Source organism: Pongo pygmaeus, chromosome 13 (genome assembly GCF_028885625.2).
Source record: "Pongo pygmaeus isolate AG05252 chromosome 13, NHGRI_mPonPyg2-v2.0_pri, whole genome shotgun sequence".
Lineage (NCBI taxonomy): Eukaryota > Metazoa > Chordata > Mammalia > Primates > Hominidae > Pongo > Pongo pygmaeus.
This window is the reverse complement of record NC_072386.2, coordinates 99,273,315-99,293,030: the sequence shown is the minus strand read 5'-3', so window position 1 is coordinate 99,293,030 and position 19,716 is coordinate 99,273,315. Positions and strand designations below refer to the sequence as shown.

The window sequence follows — 19,716 nt, the reverse complement described above, 5'->3', positions numbered from 1 at the left end:
ATGGTTAAGCAGTAGTGGATTCAAATTTTTCTAGCAGGGCCAGACACGGTGGCTCATTCCTGTAACCTCAGCACTTTGGGAGGTCAAGGCAGGAGGATTACTTGAGGCCAGGAGTTTAAGACCAGCTTGGGCAACACAGACTCCATCTCTAAAAAAAAAGAAATTAAAAAATTAGCCAGGAATGGTTGTCCATGCCAGTAGTCCTAGTTACATGGGAGGCTGTGGTGGGAGGATCACATGAGCCCAGGAATTCGAGGCAACAGTGAGTTCTGATTGTGCCACTGCACTCCAGCCTGGGCAACAGAGCAAGACCCTGTCTCAAAAAACAAAGCAGGTTTTCCAGTTCTTACTGAGAGGCATCCATGAGGATTGGAGAAGAATAAACTATAGATAGATTCAACAACTTGGATGAATCTCCAGGGAATTATGCTGCTAGAAAAAAGTCAATCCCTGAAGGTTACATACTGTGTGATTCCATTTATGTATCATTTTTGAAAAAAGAAAATTATAGAAATGGAGAACAGATTAGTGGTTCCAAGGGTTAGGGTTGAGTGGGTAGGGGGAAGTAGATATGGCTATAAAAAGAACATTGGGAGGATCCCTTGCAGTGGTGAACTGCTGACTTCTTCTTGACTGTATAAATGCCAATATCATAATTGCGACATTATACTATAGTTTTGCAAGATGTTACCACTGGGGGAAATTGGTTAAAGGTACTTAGGATCTCTCTACATTAATTCTTATAACTGCATGTGAATTTACCATAATCTCATAATAAAAAATCGAATTAAAAACTTAAATAAATAGATAGGGAAAAAAATATATATCCTAATGTTCAAGCCACAGTTTAGACCTTTTAAATCAAAATGTCTAAGGGTGGGACCAGGTATTAATATTTATAATTTTTTCCGATGATTCCAGTTTGAAACTTGCAGCCAAGTTTGAAAACCGATGTCTTAGCCAACTGTGTGGAGCATGAGGAGCCAGCATAGGAGGCCGTGGAGAGCTTTGGGGCTGTACCCATCAGTGGAGACGGGTTGTGTGGTCTTGGGCAAGCCATTTAAACTCACGTAGCCTTGCGCTTTTCTTTGTAAATTGGTTATAACCTGTCCTTACTTCCCAGCACTGATTTGCAGATCAAGGAGAAAATGCAGGTTAAGTGTTTTATAAATTGTAAAGTGTAATGTAAACGTCCTGATCAACGGGCAATGTATATTGTACATACGTACAAATATGTGTTTTTAAATATGTACCGTATGCAGATATTTTCATGTTTAGTATCTCGTTTAATCTCATCAACAACTCAGCAGTGTAGGAGTTGTGATCCTAATTTTATAACGAGAAGCCTGAGGCACACAAAAGGTAATAAATAATAATACTTTTGGCTTTAGCAGTACAGATTCTGTTCCAGCAAATCTCCATCTGCCATAGTTTACCCAACAGAGGTGGTTGTCAAGGTCACTTAGATTTAAAAGTAAGTCCCTGCTTTCAAGTCTAAGAGTCTTAAATGAATATGTAAATAAAATTCCTGTAAGGGCAATTTTGGTTGCATTATCTGGGTCATCATCTGAATTGTGCACTTCACTTTGCCAATACAGATGAAGCTAAGCTTAAGAGAGGAAAATGGATGTTGAGTATGAGAAAGCGCCTGATTCCCAAATAATTTATGCCCAGCAAGAAGTGAGAGGCCACCTGGGATAAGAACAAGCTAGGACTTGTGGCATCCCATTAGTGAATATTAAATCCCTTTTTGTGCCTGTGTTTGATTACAAAGGTAGTTAAAAACACATTAAATATGGAAAAAGCTGATTCTGGCATCAGGCTTTCACCAAGTGAAAAGAATGACAATGTAAAGGAGAAGGAAGCTATTCTCTTTGTATGTGCTTCTGTTATAAACTAAATTAATTAAATTACTGGAACATTTGTAAAAATAAAGTCAAAGAGGGATCTATTCAAAATATAACAGAAAACTGAGACAATTTTATGTTTAAAAGTCCATATATGCAACTGGAAATGTCTAGATCAAATGTCTACATGCTTTTTTGGATTATTAAGACAATTACTTGATTGACCAGCTGTGTTTATATAACTAGCGATCAAGTAATTCAAGGTCTTCTACCTCCCAAATGGATTTGGAGCACGGGATCAGCCTCAGAACTGGCCATTTGGCAAAGTTTTTCTAACTTCCAAGAATTTAGAGCTTTGCGTAAACTAGCTACCCACCATCTTTCCACCTCTGAAGAACATTTTTTCATTCACTTTATTTGGGTTTGCTGGTTCCCAGTTAAGTTAAATCCTTAACAATCTGGCTCAATGAATTAGGAGTAACTCACCAAATGAATCTTAAGAGATTGGAGAAGGTTTAATTAAAGTCAGTGGGCAGCTGGGTGCAGTGGCTCACGCCAGTAATCCCAGCACTTTGGGAGGCCAGGGTGAGGATTGCTTGAACTCAGGAGTTTGAGACCAGCCTGAGCAACAGGTGAAACCCCATCTCTACCAAAAACACAAAAATAAGCTGGGTGTGGTGGCATGTGCCTGTGGTCCCAGCTACTCAGGAGGCTGAGGTGGGAGGATCCTTGGAGTCTGGGAAGTGAAGGCAGCAGTTAGCTATGATCATGCCACCGCACTCTGGCCTGGGTAACAGAGCTAGACCCTGCCTCAAAAAAAAAAAAAAAAAAAAAAGGATTTTTTTGTGTTTTTGCATCCTATTCTCTTTTTCCTTTTGAAACCTTTCTACTGGCCCAGGTCTTGGAGAGACATGGCTGGTTTCAGTCCTAACTTGAGGATGTCTGAGCCTTGAAGAAGTTGCACAAGGCATTTCACTGTTCTTGATCTTATCTTCCTAAACTGGTGAAATGGTATTGATGTGGTTTGGCTTTCTATTTCCCACCCAAATCTCATGTTGAATTGTACAACATGAAAAAACTTAAATAGACAGGGAAAAAATATATATCCTAATGTCCAAGCCACACCTTAGACCTTTTGAATAAAAATCTCTAAGGGTGGGACTAGGTATTAATATTTATTTTAAGTTTTTCAGATGATTCCAATGTGCAGCCAAGTTTGAAAACCAGTATCTTAGCCAACTGTGTGGAGCATGAGGAGTCAGTTTTAATGTTAATTGAATTAACATCACCTGGGATTCAGAAGGTGGAAAAGATTCTCAAATTTTAATATTTATGTGAATCACCTGAGGATCTTGCCAAAAACGTAGGTTCTGATTTTTGCATTTCTCACGTGTTTTCAAGTGAGGCAGATGCTGCCACCCTGGGACCACATTATAAGTAGCATGACAATGGAGTTTCAGGCAGGGAAAATAATCTCATGCCCCTAGCTAAATCTGAACCTCACTCTGCTAATTTTCGGTTTTGTTTTGTTTGTAAGGAAGGCAATTTCTTTAAAGAAACAAACTGATATGGTTTGGTTCTCTGTCCCCTCCCAAATCTCATCTCGAATTGTCATCCCCATGCGTCAGTGGAGGGACCTGGTGGGAGGTGACTGGATCATGGGGGCAGTTTCCCCCATGCTGTTTTCGCGAGAGTGAGTGAGTTCTCACGAGATCTGACAGCTTAAAAGCGTGTGGTGCTTCCCACCTTGTTTTTTCTCTCTTGCTCCGTCATGGTGAGACGTGCTTGCTTCCCCTTCGCCTTCCACCGTGATTGTAAGTTTCCTGAGGCCTCCTAGCCGTGCTTCCTGTACAGCCTGCGGAACTGTGAGTCAATCAAGCCTTTTCTTCATAAATGACCCAATCTCAGATAGTTCTTTGTAGCAGTGTGAGAACGAACTAATTAAGGTACTATGAAAAATGACATGGAAAGCCACTTGGCAATCTTGTGTGAGCTTCCTGGCATCGGCCTGGGTCCCTGTGGATTGGGGTTTCTGCATGGGCACCTATCAGGGCAGTATTTAGGCAGTACCTACTACTAAAGGAAAAGTACTGTCTCCAATGGATACTTCCCTTCTGCTCTTCTTGTTACCATCTCCTGGCTATCAGGGACCACCTGGCTCTTCTCATCTTTTCAATTCCTTCTCCCTCCTTATCTGAGCGTTCACTTCACCCTGGCTCTTAGACTGCCAAATTCCATGCTATTCCTTAGCAAACCATCAGTAGCTTTCAATATATAAAACTATTGAAAAACTGAACTAGATATAGGTTGTCTATTTCCCTATCGCTAAATTTGAGCTACCAATGTTAGTGATAGTCATCCTTCACAGCAGCAGTTTGCAGTTACAAAGAACCATTGCACCTCCTTTTTTACATTTGATTCTCACAAGTAGCCTAGAAGAAAGTCTACTAGGTGGGTGTTTAACAGTATTCTCTTTTTATAGATGGGCAAACTGAACTCAGTTTTGTGTTGAATTTAGTTGCTGTGCACATAGCACTGTGTCTGGTGCATTGGGAGTACATAAGAAGACTATTCCTTATGGCAGGATGATAAAAGCAGACAAAGGAAACTTTTTTTTTTTTTTTTGAGACAGAGCCTAGCTCTGTCGCCCAGGCCGGAGTGCAGTGGCACCGTCTTGGCTCACTGCAACCTCCGCCTCCCAGGTTCAAGCAATTCTCTGCCTCAGCCAGAAACCTCTTTTAAGCACCTGACTTCAATTCGGTACAATGAACAGAATGAGTGCTCACTTGGTCCACACTCTGCCAGCTCCTGAGAGTGGGCGGGTGCAAAGTAAAAATGCATAAGCCCTGCTGTCAAATTGTTTATGGTTTTAGGTGGGGATGGTTGTCAAATTTAGCAAATATAGATAATGATTCCCAGTTAAATTGGAATTTCAATAAACAAGAAGTATTTTTTCAGTGTAAATATGAACCATGAAACTTTTGGGGGCAGTATGTTATTTGACAACCCTGCATGGGAGAAGAAAGACTAAAAGTCTGAAATTATGATAATAGTAGGGACTCTAGGAAGATTTCCTGGAGGAAGTAACAGCTGAGTTGGGTCTTGAATGCTGCAGAGGCCACAGAAGATAGATCTCTAGGTACAGGAGGCACGTTGGAGTCTGGGAAGTTAGGGAATGGAGATTTTATTATTTTAGTCTCAGTTTTCTCATCTGTAAAATGGGTATAATAATAGTACCAACCTTGTGAGGTTGTTGTGAGGATAAAATGAGTCTACATTCATAAGACAATTAGGGGAATGCCTGGTACAGAGTGAGTGAGTGGTGATGATGAAACTAATGAGAGCAGTGGAAAAACGTGAGAAAGAGAGGCTGGGCGCGGTGGCTCATGGCTGTAATCCCAACACTTAGGGAGGCTGAGGCGGGTGGAACACTTGAGGCCTCCTAGGAGTTCAAGACCAACCTGGCCAACGTAGCAAAACCCTCTCTCTACTAAAAATACAAAAAAATTAGGCATGGTGTTGCATGCCTGTTATCCCAGCTATTCAGAAGCTGAGGCATGAGATCGCTTGAACCTGGGAGGTGGAGGTTGCAGTGACCTGAGGTTGCACCACTGCAGTTCAGCCTGGGCAACAGAGTGAGACCCTGTCTCAAAAAAAAAAAAAAAAGGAACATTCCAGAGTTTCAAGTTATTATTGGACTCGACTAACTGGAGGAGAAGAGCCATGAGGCAGAAGGTGGAGAAAAAGAAGAATGACATTCCCAGTGGGGTTGGTTGAGTGGGAAAAGCTGGAGTCTGGGAAGAGGCAAAGCGAAGTAGGTTTCAGAGAAAGTGATCAATTCTATTTGTACCTGAGTGCCCAGTCTATGTGAAGAGATGTGACTGGAATTAAATACAGGATCTAAAAAAAGGCCAGTGTCAGGTGTAGAGGTCTGGGAAGCTTCAGATTAGAGGTGAGGAAAGCCAAGGACGTGTATTATGAAATTTCCAAAAGCCTGAATGAGAGATGAAAAAGAATGCTGAGGTCACCACCTGGACAATGCTCTACTTGCAACTCTGATTTTCTCTGATTTAACTTAGTAAGGCAATCCCATAAAACCCAGGGCAACCATGAAATCCCCACAAAGTTACGGACCTGCGTATATGCTTGGATGGGTGTGGGCTGACCTGGAAGGCAGGCCTTGGAGAGAACTGAGAAACCAGGGAACTGGGGTGAAGGAAGAAGTCACTTTTTGCTTTCTACCTTTTTATTACTTTTGTTTTTCTCTCCAAGTATGAATTTTTTTTTTTTTTTTTGAGACGAAGTCTCACTCTTGTTGCCCAGGCTGGAGTCCAATGGTGCAATCTTGGCTCACTGCAACCTCCACCTTCTGGGTTCAAGCGATTCTCCTGCCTTAGCCTCCCAAGTAGCTGGGATTACAGGTGCCTGCCACCATGCCTGGCTAATTTTTGCATTTTTAGTAGAGATGAGGTTTCACCATGTTGGCCAGACTGGTCTTGAACTCCTGACCTCAGGCAATCCACCCGCCTCAGCCTCCCAAAATGTTGGGATTACAGGCGTGAGCCGCCGTGCCTGGCCGAAATTGTTTTAAAAAATCTTAAAAAACTACAGATTATGGTAAACTAGTGTAAGAACCTGCAAAAGGTGGCTCCTATTTGCATTTTATTCTTTGTTTCATCATCCTGGAATGAGTTTTGTGGACATCTATGACTTTGTTCATTTTCATCCCTGGAAACAAGAGTATGCCTCAGGATGCCTCCACTCACGCTTTGAATGTGTCCATAGAATCTTAAATATTGCTGCAATGATTGCACACATTTTTCTTTTTTTTTTTTACTTTAGGTTTGGAGGTACAAGTGCAGGCTTTTTATATAGGTAAACTTGTGTCACAGGAATTTGTTGTACAGATTATTTTGTCACCCAGGTACTAAGTCTAGTACCCAATAATTATTTTTTCTGCTCCTCTCCCTCCTCCCACCCTCAAGTAGACCCCAGTGTCTGTTCTACCCTTCTTTGCGTCCATGAGTCCTTGTCATTTAGCGCCCACTTACGAGAACATGTGGTATTTGACTTTCTGTTCCTGTGTTAGTTTGCTAAGGCTGATGGCCTCCAGCTCCATCCATGTGCCTGAAAAAGGAATGATCTCATTCTTTTTTATGGCTGCATAGTATTCCATGGTGTATATGTACCACATTTTCTTTGTCCAATCTGCCATCGATGGGCATTTACGTTGGTTCCATGCCGTTGCTATTGTGACTAGTGCTGCAATGAACATTCATGTGCATGTGTCTTTATGGTAGAATGATTTATATTTCTCTAGGTATATACCTAGTAATGGGATTGTTAGGCCAAATGGTAGTTCTGCTTTTAGCTCTTTGAGGAATTGCCATACTACTTTTCACAATGGTTGAACTAATTTACACGCCCATTAACAGTGTATAAATGTTCTCTTTTCTCCACAACCTCGCCAGCATCTGCTATTTTTTGACTTTTTAGTAATAGCCATTTTCACTGGTGTGAGATGGAATCTCATTATGGTTTTGATTTTCATTTCCCTGATGATCAGTTGTACCCAGTTTTCATTTCTGTCGGTGCCTGATGTCTACTTCAGTCTCTCCGTAGACTTGGATTATGGGAACCATTTGTCAATGCTGTGTTAAAATCCCTTAGACACCTGTCTGAGCCTGGCCCAAAGTACTAGCCCAGGATCCTGGTCCCCAGGAAGTACAAAAGGAGAGTCACTTGGGAGTCCTTGGATTTTCCACATCTGGTAATGGACATGGGAGAAACAGTGAGGAGAGAAGGGAAAAACTGTCTATTCCCTATAGTTACTACTGTACTGTTCCAAAAAGAGATAAGAGGCCATGGACATGAACTTTTATTTTATTTTATTTTATTATACTTTAAGTTTTAGGGTACATGTGCACAATGTGTAGGTTACATATGTATACATGTGCCATGCTGGTGTGCTGCACCCATTAACTCGTCATTTAGCATTAGGTATATCTCCTAATGCTATCCCTCTCCCCTCCCCCCACCCCACAGCAGTCCCCAGAGTGTGATGTTCCCCTTCCTGTGTCCATGTGTTTTCATTGTTCAGTTCCCATCTATGAGTGAGAACATGTGGTGTTTGGTTTTTTGTCCTTGCTATAGTTTACTGAGAATGATGATTTCCAATTTCATCCATGTCCCTACAAAGGACATGAACTCATCATTTTTTATGGCTGCATAGTATTCCATGGTGTATATGTGCCACATTTTCTTAATCCAGTCTATCATTGTTGCACATTTGGGTTGGTTCCAAGTCTTTGCTGTTGTGAATAGTGCCACAATAAACATACGTGTGCATGTGTCTTATAGCAGCATGATTTATAGTCCTTTGGGTATATACCCAGTAATGGGATGGCTGGGTCAAATGGTATTTTTAGTTCTAGATCCCTGAGGAATCGCCACACTGACTTCCACAAGGGTTGAACTAGTTTACAGTCCCACCAACAGTGTAAAAGTGTTCCTATTTCTCCACATCCTCTCCAGCACCTGTTGTTTCCTGACTTTTTAATGATTGCCATTCTAACTGGTGTGAGATGGTATCTCATTGTGGTTTTGATTTGCATTTCTCCGATGGCCAGTGATGATGAGCATTTTTTCATGTGTGTTTTGGCTGCATAAATGTCTTCTTTTGAGAAGTGTCTGTTCATATCCTTTGCCCACTTTTTGATGGGGTGGTTTGTTTTTTTCTTGTAAATTTGTTTGAGTTCATTGTAGATTCTGGATATTAGCCCTTTGTCAGATGAGTAGGTTGCGAAAATTTTCTCCCATTTTGTAGGTTGCCTGTTCACTCTGATGGTAGTTTCTTTTGCTGTGCAGAAGCTCTTTAGTTTAATTAGATCCCATTTGTCAATTTTGGCTTTTGTTGCCATTGCTTTTGGTGTTTAGGACTTCACGTCTAAATCACAACATGTCTGACACCAAATGTGTGGGATTTCCCTTAATTTTTCACACCAACCAATTTAACAACTCTTTAGACATCAACTGGGTGTCCTGCAATTCAGTTCAATCCAAACATTAAATACTTAGAGTTGGCACAGACCCCACAGGTTAAGGGCTCTGTCCTGTAAAACTGTCCCCCACGCTGGGCGAGGCGTCAGAGCCGCAGCATTGAGAAGTGGTGGGCTTGTGTGTTGGTAAGAAGAATTACTGACAATAGTATAGGTTTGAAAGTAAAGTTTGTTAGAAAAAACTCCGCAGGAGACTGCAACGGAGGCCAGTCATGGTGGCTCACACCTGTAATCCCAGCACTTTGGGAGGCCAGGGTGGGTGGATCACTTGAGGTCAGGAGTTTGAGACCAGCCTGGCCAACGTGGCGAAACCCCGACTGTATTAAAAATACAAAAATTAGCTGGATGTGGTGGTGGGCACCTGTAATCCCAGCTACTTGGGAGGCTGAGGCACGAGAAGTGTTTGAACCCAGGAGGCAGAGGTTGCAGTGAGCTGAGATCATGCCACTGCACTCTAGCCTAGGCTGCAGACCGAGACTCCATCTCAAAAATAAATAATAAAAAAAATTGATAAAAAGATGAGTGCAGCTTGGTGCCTCAGTGAGAGGACTGAGCGTGCTACAGTGGATTTTTTCCTTGGGAGCATTTATGGAGCTTAAAGCGGGAGCTTAAGGATAATTTGGACCATGTTAGCTACATAGGTCATGATAAATGCCTACATGTGTAGACATGTTTGTGCCCTAATATCAGCAAGGGTTGCACAATGAGTTTCGGCATAGCATTCCGGAGATGTATAGGAATTCTAGTTACTTACCAATTTTGCGGGGGAAAGACCTGGTACCAGTGCCTGCTTTAGATAATAGGGAAGTCTAGTTACTTATGGTTTCCCCAGATAAGGAGTTTTGCCTCTGGATGGCCTGTCTGATAGTCACCAGGTGGTCTTCATTTCCTTGTAAATTCCTCAGATAAGGAGTTTTTGTCTCTGGGGCCTCTTCAATGGTCACCAGGTGATTGGGCTCTCCTCACCCCACTTCAGAGGGTCGTTACAGGTCCCAGGTTTCCACCTGCACTTCTGACCAACCGCTTATAAATTGGGGGTTCCTGTGACCCCCTCTTGAGGTTTGATAATTTGCTATAATGACTCATAAAATCAGGCAGGTGCTTTACTTACTATTACTGGCTTATTATACAGGATACGACTCAAGAACAGCCAAATGGGAGAGACGTAGAGCATAGGGCGAGGTATAGGGAAGGGGTGTGGAGCTTCTGTGCCCTATTGGAGTGTACCACCCTTCTAGCACCTCTGTGTGGTCACCAACTCCAGCTCTCCAAACCCCATCACTTCAGGGTTTTTATGGATGCCTTGTCACTTAGGCATGATTGATTAAATCAATGGTTGTTGGTGGTTAGCTTAATCTCTAGCTCCTTTCCTCTCCCTCAGGGTCTGAGGGTAGAGAGGGAGGCTGGAATTTCCAAACCTCTGATCATCCTTAGTCTTTCTGGCAACCAGCCTCCATCCTGAAGCTACCTAGGGGACCCCACCAGCAGTCTTTCATTAGCATACAAAAGAAACTCTCATCACCCCAAAGATTCTAAGGGTTTAGGAGCTGTATGCCAGGAGCCAGGGACAAAGGCCAGAGGTTTATTATTTTTTTTTATTACATCACAGTGGACAAGCAGGAAATTGGAACATGATGAGAGTTTTAGAAATAATCTGTAGGAGCGCAAAGATTAGTAATAAACCCAATTTAGTCAACATTTTTTAGTTGAGAAAACAGAAGCCCATGGTTGGGAAGTGACTTGACCAAGGACACATAGCTGACAAGTGGAGGAGCTGAGACCACTGTAACATTTTCCAATTTCTGGTCTTGCACTCTGTGCACATTATTGAAGCCTTTAGTTCAGCTACGTGCAACTCAGCACATCCAAAGCCTTTGCAGTGCGTGCTCTTTAATCCTTTGAGAATCTCTTAAAGAGGAACAGACTTGTCTGCAGGTACCAGTGACCTGGCATGAGCATTCCTTTTGCAGGAACAGTGTTATGCTCTCTACAAAGAGCAGGCGTGAGTCACCTCCAGTCACAGCCAAACCAGCATCTCTCACAATATTGTGGAAAAAGGCCCCATGCATCAAAACTGTCTTTTTAGAAAACAGCCAGATTTGTGCTCTGAGAAGAGCTCTGGCCCTTGTCCGAGCTCCCAGGGATCCCTTTTTGGGCCCCAGCTTTTCTTTTATTTTTTAACCAGTCATCTTTTATGTGGAGGTTAATTCCCATTAGGATATAAAAGGATTCAGCAAGGATCACGTTCCTCAAGGACAGGCGTGAGCAAAGGAGGTCGTGGTCAGGGTGGCAGAGCGTGCCGTCCGTGCAGGCCCCTCTTCAGTGGTACTTGCACAGCCGCTCATGCTTGAGCTCCTTGTAGGAAAGGCAGTAGCTGAAGAGCATGTAAGCTGCCAGTACCGTGGAAACCCCTGAGACACCCTTTCTTCACATCGATGTACTTGTTGTAGTACTAGTAGAAACCTCTTTGAAATGCTCCAGCAATGCCACTAGGGGTGAAATCTCGCATCAGTATCCAGTATCCCCTAGTTTGACATCCAGGAGTTTCTTCTCCTTCACTGGTACAACTGATGCCATGTTGGAGGACCAGCTGTGGGGCCCAGCTTTTCTTTCAGTGTTAAGAAGCTTGAATGGCTAATTGCACCTCACCAGGAGGTCTGATGGCACTGAGGAGGCCTCCCTCAGCTAAGGCCCAAATTAGTGAATGGCAAAGGCTCACAGCTAGAACAAGAAGGAGAACGTGAAACAGGACAAAGAGCATGGCAGAGACTGATAGTTGTCTAGGAAAACATTCCCCTTCTTTAACAGTAATGAAATTTTAGCTGGGCGTATGGTTGCCCAGTTGGAGGCTGCATTACCAGTCTCCCTGGCAGCTAAGTGTGGCCATGTGACTAAGTTCAGGCCAGTGAGGGACACATGGAAGTGCTAAATGCAACTTCTGAGTCATCTTCAATGTAAAGAAGCTCCTTGTCCCGGAGCAGCTCTCTTCCTTCTTCCCTTGAGCTGAATATGAACATGCCTGTGGCCTAGCACTAACTATGCAGACAAGGACAATGCCCTTGGTGATGGCAACAGGATGGAAGGAACCTGGGTTCATCAGTGACTGCATGTAGAAAAAGCATTCACCAACCTGGACCTCAGCATTGTTAATGACAGGAACAAACCTCCATCTCCTTTGAACTATTTTTGAGGTCTTTGGATATAGTAACATATCCTTTACTCTGACTTCACAAATGAAAACGTCTTAGCTATTTCATATTACCAAGAAGCTGTGATTTACATACCCAATTATAAATGACCAGGGATTTGACAATTCATTTGTATTCCTGTTGCTTGGGGCTCAGATCATGCTTTTCCACAGAATCAGTGTGATTCACGGTGACACATGTCATTCCCAGACTCAATTAACTCATAGCCTCAGGTCGAGGTCTAAGGAGCAAGGAAAGAGAGTCACGGTAGGGATTATGATCCTCCAATGACCAGACAACCCCGTGCCCATTCAGCCTATGCTTTTGGCTTGCCTTGCCTCCAGGTTGCTGCATACCAGGTCTCAGATTGCCACCTCCCCTACAATTCAACCAAATGCCTAGCTTGGTCTCATTTCGTATAGAAATAAACAAAGCAATCTTCCTAAACTGATATATGCTGACATGATTTTATCTAAGAAAATCTATGTCATTCACTTTGGTGGACTTAGAAAAGTGTGTGTTCTCTACAGTATATTTATTGCAATGCAGTTGTGGTCCACAAGCATGGTTGCATCTGTCTAGGGAATTAGATTATCCTACTGACCACATTTCCTTCCTGCAGACAAAGTTTAAAATAGAAAGGACAGTAACGCAGGGAAATAATTTCAAAAGGCAAGCAGACACTTGGCTGCCTAATCCAATTGCTAGGAGACTAGATTGCATTTATAGAGTATAGAAAGTAAGGGAGTTATCTGGAAACACAAGAGCTGGTATAAGTCTGCTTTGTACCATATCCATAAGAATTGGGTTGAAGAAACAGAATCCATTCTGAATACTGTAAACAGGAAGAGATTTTTAACACATGGAATCTTCCAAATTTTGCTTACCAAAATAGTTGTGAAGTGGGAGTGCTTCACATATTGTCTCATTTAATCTGGAGACTATTTCTAGGAGGCAGGTATTATTCTCATTTTCACATGAAGATACCAAGTCTCAAAAAGTCTGGGAAATGCCAACATGAAATGGGATTTGAACCCGTGTCTCTTTCTACAAGTTGCTGCTCTTCTGTGCTCCTCACATTCCTCCACATCTTGAGACAAAAGGTAAAATCTAGACTATATCCCCATGATGTTTTTATGAACCACTTTAAGCATCAAATGACAGGATTGGAAGTGAGACTTCTCTGAATATCACTTATTTACTTTTGAACTACGTAAAGTGTTTGACATTTTTCAAAAAAAATAAAATCAGGGAAAATACAGTTAACCCTAAAATTGAAAATAAATTGACATTAATAAACTTAACTCTATCAAATTGGTTACATAATCACACAGAAAAGAATTATTCCAAGTGACTTTGGAACATGTTTCTCTTGTATATATTCTTGGTGGGATATATTCTAAGAAGAAAAGAATTGCAAATAATTTTAAACTTCCCTGAGTAGTTTTATTATTAGAAGTAATATTTGTATTATAATTTTGAGAGTATTTCATATATAATTAGGATAAAAAATAAGAATGTTAATATTGGCTGGGCGTGGTAGCTCACATCGAATCCCAGCATTTTGGGAGGATTCCAAAATTTGCGGTGGGTGGATCACTTGAGCCCAGGAATTTGAGACCAACCTGGGCAACATTGAAACCTTGTCTCTTAATAAAAAAAAAAATTTTTAATGAATGCTTATATTATTAAGATCCAAAGTTTTGATTAGGAGAGAAAGGAGATACAAATAAAATAAATGTAAACACTCTGTAATGTTAAATTTGTATAGGACGTATTAATATGAACTCATGGTAAAACATTTTTTTACTTCCTCTGTTCACTTAACCTATAAAAAGCAATATTCCAGTAGCAATGTTAACAGAACCTTTCCCTTATTCTTGATAGTTTTGCTGCCAGTTCTGGCGAAGTGTCATGTGGGTGGGAAGGGATTGGATGCCTGGCCAAGGTTTTCAAGGAAGTAATTTATTTGATTTTTTTGAGATGGGGTCTCACTCTGTCACCCAGGCTGGAGTGCAGTGGCGCCATCATGGCTCACTGCAGCCTCAACCTCCCTAGGCTCAGGTGATCTTCCCGCCTCAGTTTTTTTGTTTTGTTTTGTTGGTATTTTTTGCACAGATGGGGTTTCATCATGTTGCCCAGGCTTGTCTCACTCCTGGGCTCAAGTGATCCACCTGCCTTGGCCTTCCAAAGTGCTAGGATTACAGGCATGAGCCACTGTACCCAGCCAGGTAAAGAAGTAATTTAGTCCTTCGTTCTGCAGTTGGGGATTTTAAAGTTGTTTGCCAGTCCTCTTCCCTGGCCCTCGTCATCACTTAAAATATCTTTTGTGAAGGCTACATTGCTTACCAATGCTTTTATGTCCAGGTGGACTCTTCTGAGTGAATATGAAGGTGGGGTCGTGTCCTATGTCTGGGTCCATGAAAGGTGGGAAGCTGAAGTTGAAAGAGAGAATCCTGAGAGTGCAAAATCCCTGGGAATCAGCAAAAATTCCTGGGAGAACTTCTGACTTTCAAAGGCTGTGTAACTGGTAGAGTCAAAACTAAGATGACCCAAAGGGTAAAGGACAACCCAGCTAACATCTGGGTTGTAGGTGGAATAAAGAGAAAACAGCACTGCAGTTTATTTATGATTTGATGAAACAGTAGAATTGGAAAATAGTAAGGTCCAGAGAGGATGGATGGAAGGATTTAGAAGGCCCAGGAAGGGTGGCAAGATCTGCTTGGCTGGATGCTGTTGGGGAGGGATTGTGGGTTCACCTTTCTCTTTAAGGGCCCTCTGTCACGCCCAAGGATACTGTCACTGTTCTCAATCTCCATGACACGGGCCCAGACTTCTAGTCCAGAGCACACATTCTCTGTGCTCAGTTGTCTGAGGCAGCTGTCAGATCAGCTATTCTCGGGCGCATCTCAGCCTCGGGGCACTAGCTCCGTCCATCCTTTGTGCATTGTGAGGCTTCTGTTGCTGTTCCTCTACTATTTACAGAGGAATCAAAATATAACCAACACTAATGCCGGGCGCAGTGACTCACACCTGTAATCCCGGAACTTTGGGAGACCAAGGCAGGTGGATCACTGGAGGTTGAGAATTCGAGACCAGACTGGCCAACATGGCAAAACCCCATCTCTACCAAAAATACAAAAATTAGCTGGTGTGGTGGCACATGCCTGTAATCCCAGCTACTCAGGAGGCTGAGGCAGGAGAATCGTTTGAACCTGGGAGGCAGAGGTTGCAGTGAGCCAAGATCACGCCACTGCACTCCAGCCTGTGTGACAGAGTGAGAATCTGTCTCAAAAGAAAAAAAATACAACCAACACTTAGAAAGCACAGACACATCAATCTGGCAAGGGAACCCTAGGGTCAACTTCCAGCAGAGTGTAACCTTACCCTATTTCCCTTCCAAAGTTTTCTAGGTCAATTATGTTGGCACAGAGAGCCACCTGGCATGGACACTCCCAGGAAAGATTAGAATATCATCAAGGGGAACAAAGCAGAGGTAGGAGTGGGAGCTGGGGTTTATATCTGAAGCCCACAGATCCTCTCTCTGGGTAAGGGCTCCAGGATAAAACCCTAATCCCAGTGATTCACTGGCCACAGATTGGATTATTAAGAGAGTTCAGGGTACCTGTAGGAGAAATGAGTTCCTCAACTGTTAGTCATGGGCCACAGTCCCATCTTAGGGTTTCTGGGTCAAGGCTTCCCCTTGTGTTAGGGCCGATAGGGAGAAAAATGCTCTGAGCCTGTGAAAGCCTCAAGTCAGGTGCTGGGGCTCAAGCTCTGTCATCAGGGGCAGGGTCCCCTGGGATGGAGTACACATTCTCCTGCAGTTCTGGGAATCTGTGCCCTTCATGAGAAAAGAGGGTAGGGACTGAAAAAGTCAACTGAGTATGACAGACAGAAAACCCTTCTTGAAAATTTCAAAGAAAACATATTTTAATCTACTTTAAAGTGAATAACAAGACGGATCACAGAGCTCTCTTTATTCAAGATAGAACATCAGATGACCCATGAATAATGAATGTCTGGAGCTTGTCTGGAGGGGAGAGGACAGTGAGAACTGGATCCCAGCCACTCACTCTTGTCTCTCAATATCAGTGCAGAGTCAAAAAGAGAAACAGAGGCATAACATTAAAGGGTAAGATTTTGTTTCATCAACGCAAGGCTGCCCAAGGGCTAACCTTGATCTCACCTTTCTTTTTTTTCTTCCTTTTTTTTTTTTTTTTTTGTTGAGATGGAGTCTCCCTCTGTCACCCAGGCTGAAGTACAATGGTGCGATCTTGGCTCACTGCAACCTCTGCCTCCTGGGTCCAAGTTATCCTCCTGCCTCAGACTTCCAGGTAGCTGGGACTATAGACACGAACAGGCAGACTGTTGTGACGCTGGCAGGTGGGAGAATGTGGTATGCTTCCTGCTCTGCCAAGCTCCCACCGAGCTCCTTTGGTTTTTGCTTGTTCCTCCTGTCTTCTGCAGCCCCCTGGACAAGCTCCTTGCCATAGGCAGTTTGTGGAAACAGCTTCCTCAGGATCCCCTCTGTGAGCTGTGCAGCGTAGTAGCTGTGGAAGCTGGCAGTCTGCTGTCTGGGGAGCCTGTGGAAGACACGGCTACCTCAGAGACCCAGGGCTTGCACTGCTCCTCTGTGGAACCGTCTTAATCTCTGCCTTCAACCTCTTACCAGCCTCCCAGGGGACCCAAAGTAGCTCTTCTCTCTGAGCCTTCTTCTACCTCTGCTTTCTCACTGGATTCTACAGAGGTCCAAGCTCCAGGCCATCATCTGTTGCCCCTGTAATGCTGGTCACCATCTTCTCTGTGCCTTCCCAGAGGCTTCCTGATCTTCCCTGCCTCTTGTCTGAGGATCCTGTGGAGGCCACTTTCCCTTGCTGAATCCTTACTCTTTCCTGTCCTCTCATTGTATTCTGTTTTCTCAAAGCACCTCACCATCACGCCTCTTATCCCCATCACCGGCTTTCCTTCTGTGAAAATTTGGTTGGAAAAGCTCAGTTTCACAAAAGGTTTCTGAGAATTGTTTTGTTAGATATTGAAATCTTCCCTTTTGCTTATGATGTGATGGGAATTTCAGAGTTCTGGATGTTTGGCCTATGACAGTATTTGTCATCCCCAAATAACTTCTTGGTTGAGTCTCATTACCTAGGAAATCAGCTGATTAATTCCAAGAAATTGGTAGCAAAGGAAGTTGGGTGGCACCCGGAGGAGAGTAGGTACAAACTCAACAGACAGTGTAACTGCATGCTGTAGCCTCATCATGAGCAAATTGTAGCCTGGTGCTGGACTCATACCAAGGAGTGACTAAGGCTGCCAAAAAAAAAAAAAAAAAAATTAAGGATAAAGACCTTAGAGCTATCGTAGTTAATAAACAAGAAGTATCAGCAATTTAAATCTTAACTTGGCAAAGAGGAAAGAACAAAGAAATAGAGCAAAAGGACATGCAGATTATAGCATAATCTTTGGCTCTGGTCCTCTTGGGTAGTGGGTCGGGGGGAGTTGTATACGTCATGAAGTCACCAGCTTAGTCTCGATCTTGGGTAGAAGGTGCCCCTTCCTGAGGTCATCTGCTTCAGAATGGTTACTCCAATACCTCTGTTTGAGATCTCTGTTCGAATAGCCTTTTTGTGAGTCTAGTGTGACTTAAGTCTTTATATTTGGGAAGTATAGATTTACTGTTATGTTGTTAATAGTACCTGGTAAGGTCCTTCTAATTGAGGTTCAACAGCAGTCCTTGATGTCTGATCCACTAACAAAATTTGAGTTAAAATTATTCAAGATAATGCCAGGACAGAGTTAATAAAATGTTTTGGTTATTCAAAAGAAAACTCTGTTATCTGGGCATCAAATAACTTGCTCATTTTATGGAAAGGAAACACTAATTTTACTCTTTTGGTGTATCTATATTATAATTTGCAGAAAAAATATATAAGCCTTTTTTCTATAATTTCAGGCATATTCTATTTACATGGAATATAGCCTGAAATTTGTCTTTTTATCATTTATGGGATTTTTAAAAATGTTAATATATCTTTATACATGTAGATAAACATAAATACACATATAACAAAATTTTAGTTTTAAGATATAATTTATCTTAGCATATTACAATAAATGTATATGTTACATTGAATCACCATTTTAAAAAATAAAGTAATAATTCCTTAACAAACCATATTCACCATCTTGCATACATATTCATACTTTTCTGCAATTACTGGTTGAGCATCCCTAATATGAAAATCAAAAATCCAAAATGTTCCAAAATCTGAAACATTTTGAGTGCCAACATGACCCTACAAGTGGAAAAATCAATATCTGACCTCATGTGATAGGTTGCAGTCAAAACTTGGTTTCAGGCACAAAATTATAATATTGTATAAGATTACCTTCAGGCTGTGTGCATAAGGTACATAGGAAACTTACATGGATTTCGTGTTGAGACTTGGAGTCTATCATCAGGATATTTCATTTGTATTTGCAAATATTACCAAATCCCCAAACTCCAAAATCTGCAGCACTTCTGGTCCTAAGCTTTATGGATAAGGAATATTCATTCTACATTATACTAGTATAGTCTTAATCATTTTATTAATTGCCACAATTAGACAAGGTAACCAACTTTTGTCTTCTCCAAATACGGAGAAGACTAGAAGGCAAGAGACCAGGAAGTGCCTAGCTAAGTTTTATGTCTTTTTAATTTTTATTATATATTTTTTTATTTTAATAGGTTTTTATTTTAATAGGTTTTAGTAGGTTTTTATTTTCATAGGTTTTTGGTGTTTGGTTACATGAATAAGTTCTTTAGTGGTGATTTCTGAGATTTTGGTGCACCCATCACCCAAGCATGTACACTGTACCCAATGTATAGTCTTTTCTCCCTCAAACCCCTCCCACCCTTTCTCCTGAGTCTCCAAAGTCCATTGTATCACTTTTAGCCTTTGCGTCCTTATAGCTCAGCTGCCACTTATGAGTGAGGACATAGAATGTTTGGTTTTCCATTCCTGAGTTATTTCACTTAGAATAATTATCTCCAGTTCCATCCAAGTGCTGTGAATGCCATTATTTTGTTCCTTTTTATGGCTGAGTAGTACTCCATGGTGTGTGTGTGTGTGTGTGTGTATGTGTATATGTGTATATATGTGTATATATATGTATATATATGTAGATATGTAGATATCTATATGTGTATATATAGTATATATGTGTATATATGTATATATGTATTTGTATATATACGTATATATGTGTATATATGTATATATGTATGTGTATATATACATGTATATGTGTGTGTGTATATACATGTATATATGTGTATATATGTGTATGTGTGTGTATATATAAGTGTATATGTGTGTGTATATATACGTGTATATATACGTGTATATATGTGTGTGCATATATACGTGTATATATGTGTGTGCATATATACGTGTGTATATGTGTGTGCATATATACGTGTGTATATGTGTGTGCATATACACGTGTGTATATGTGTGTGTATATATACATACCACATTTTCTTTACTAGTTGATTGATGGGCATTTTGGCTGGTTCCATATTTTTGCAACTGCAAATTGTGTGCTATAAACACGTGTGTGCAAGTATCTTTTTCGTAT

The 19,716-nt window shown here is 41.7% G+C and overlaps 1 pseudogene; it reads right to left on the bottom strand.

Annotated features, from left to right (window-relative positions):
- Positions 1–11,224: 11,224 nt before the first annotated feature.
- On the bottom strand, positions 11,225–11,482 carry LOC129044334 (ATP synthase subunit f, mitochondrial-like; annotated as a pseudogene).
- Positions 11,483–19,716: the final 8,234 nt, after the last annotated feature.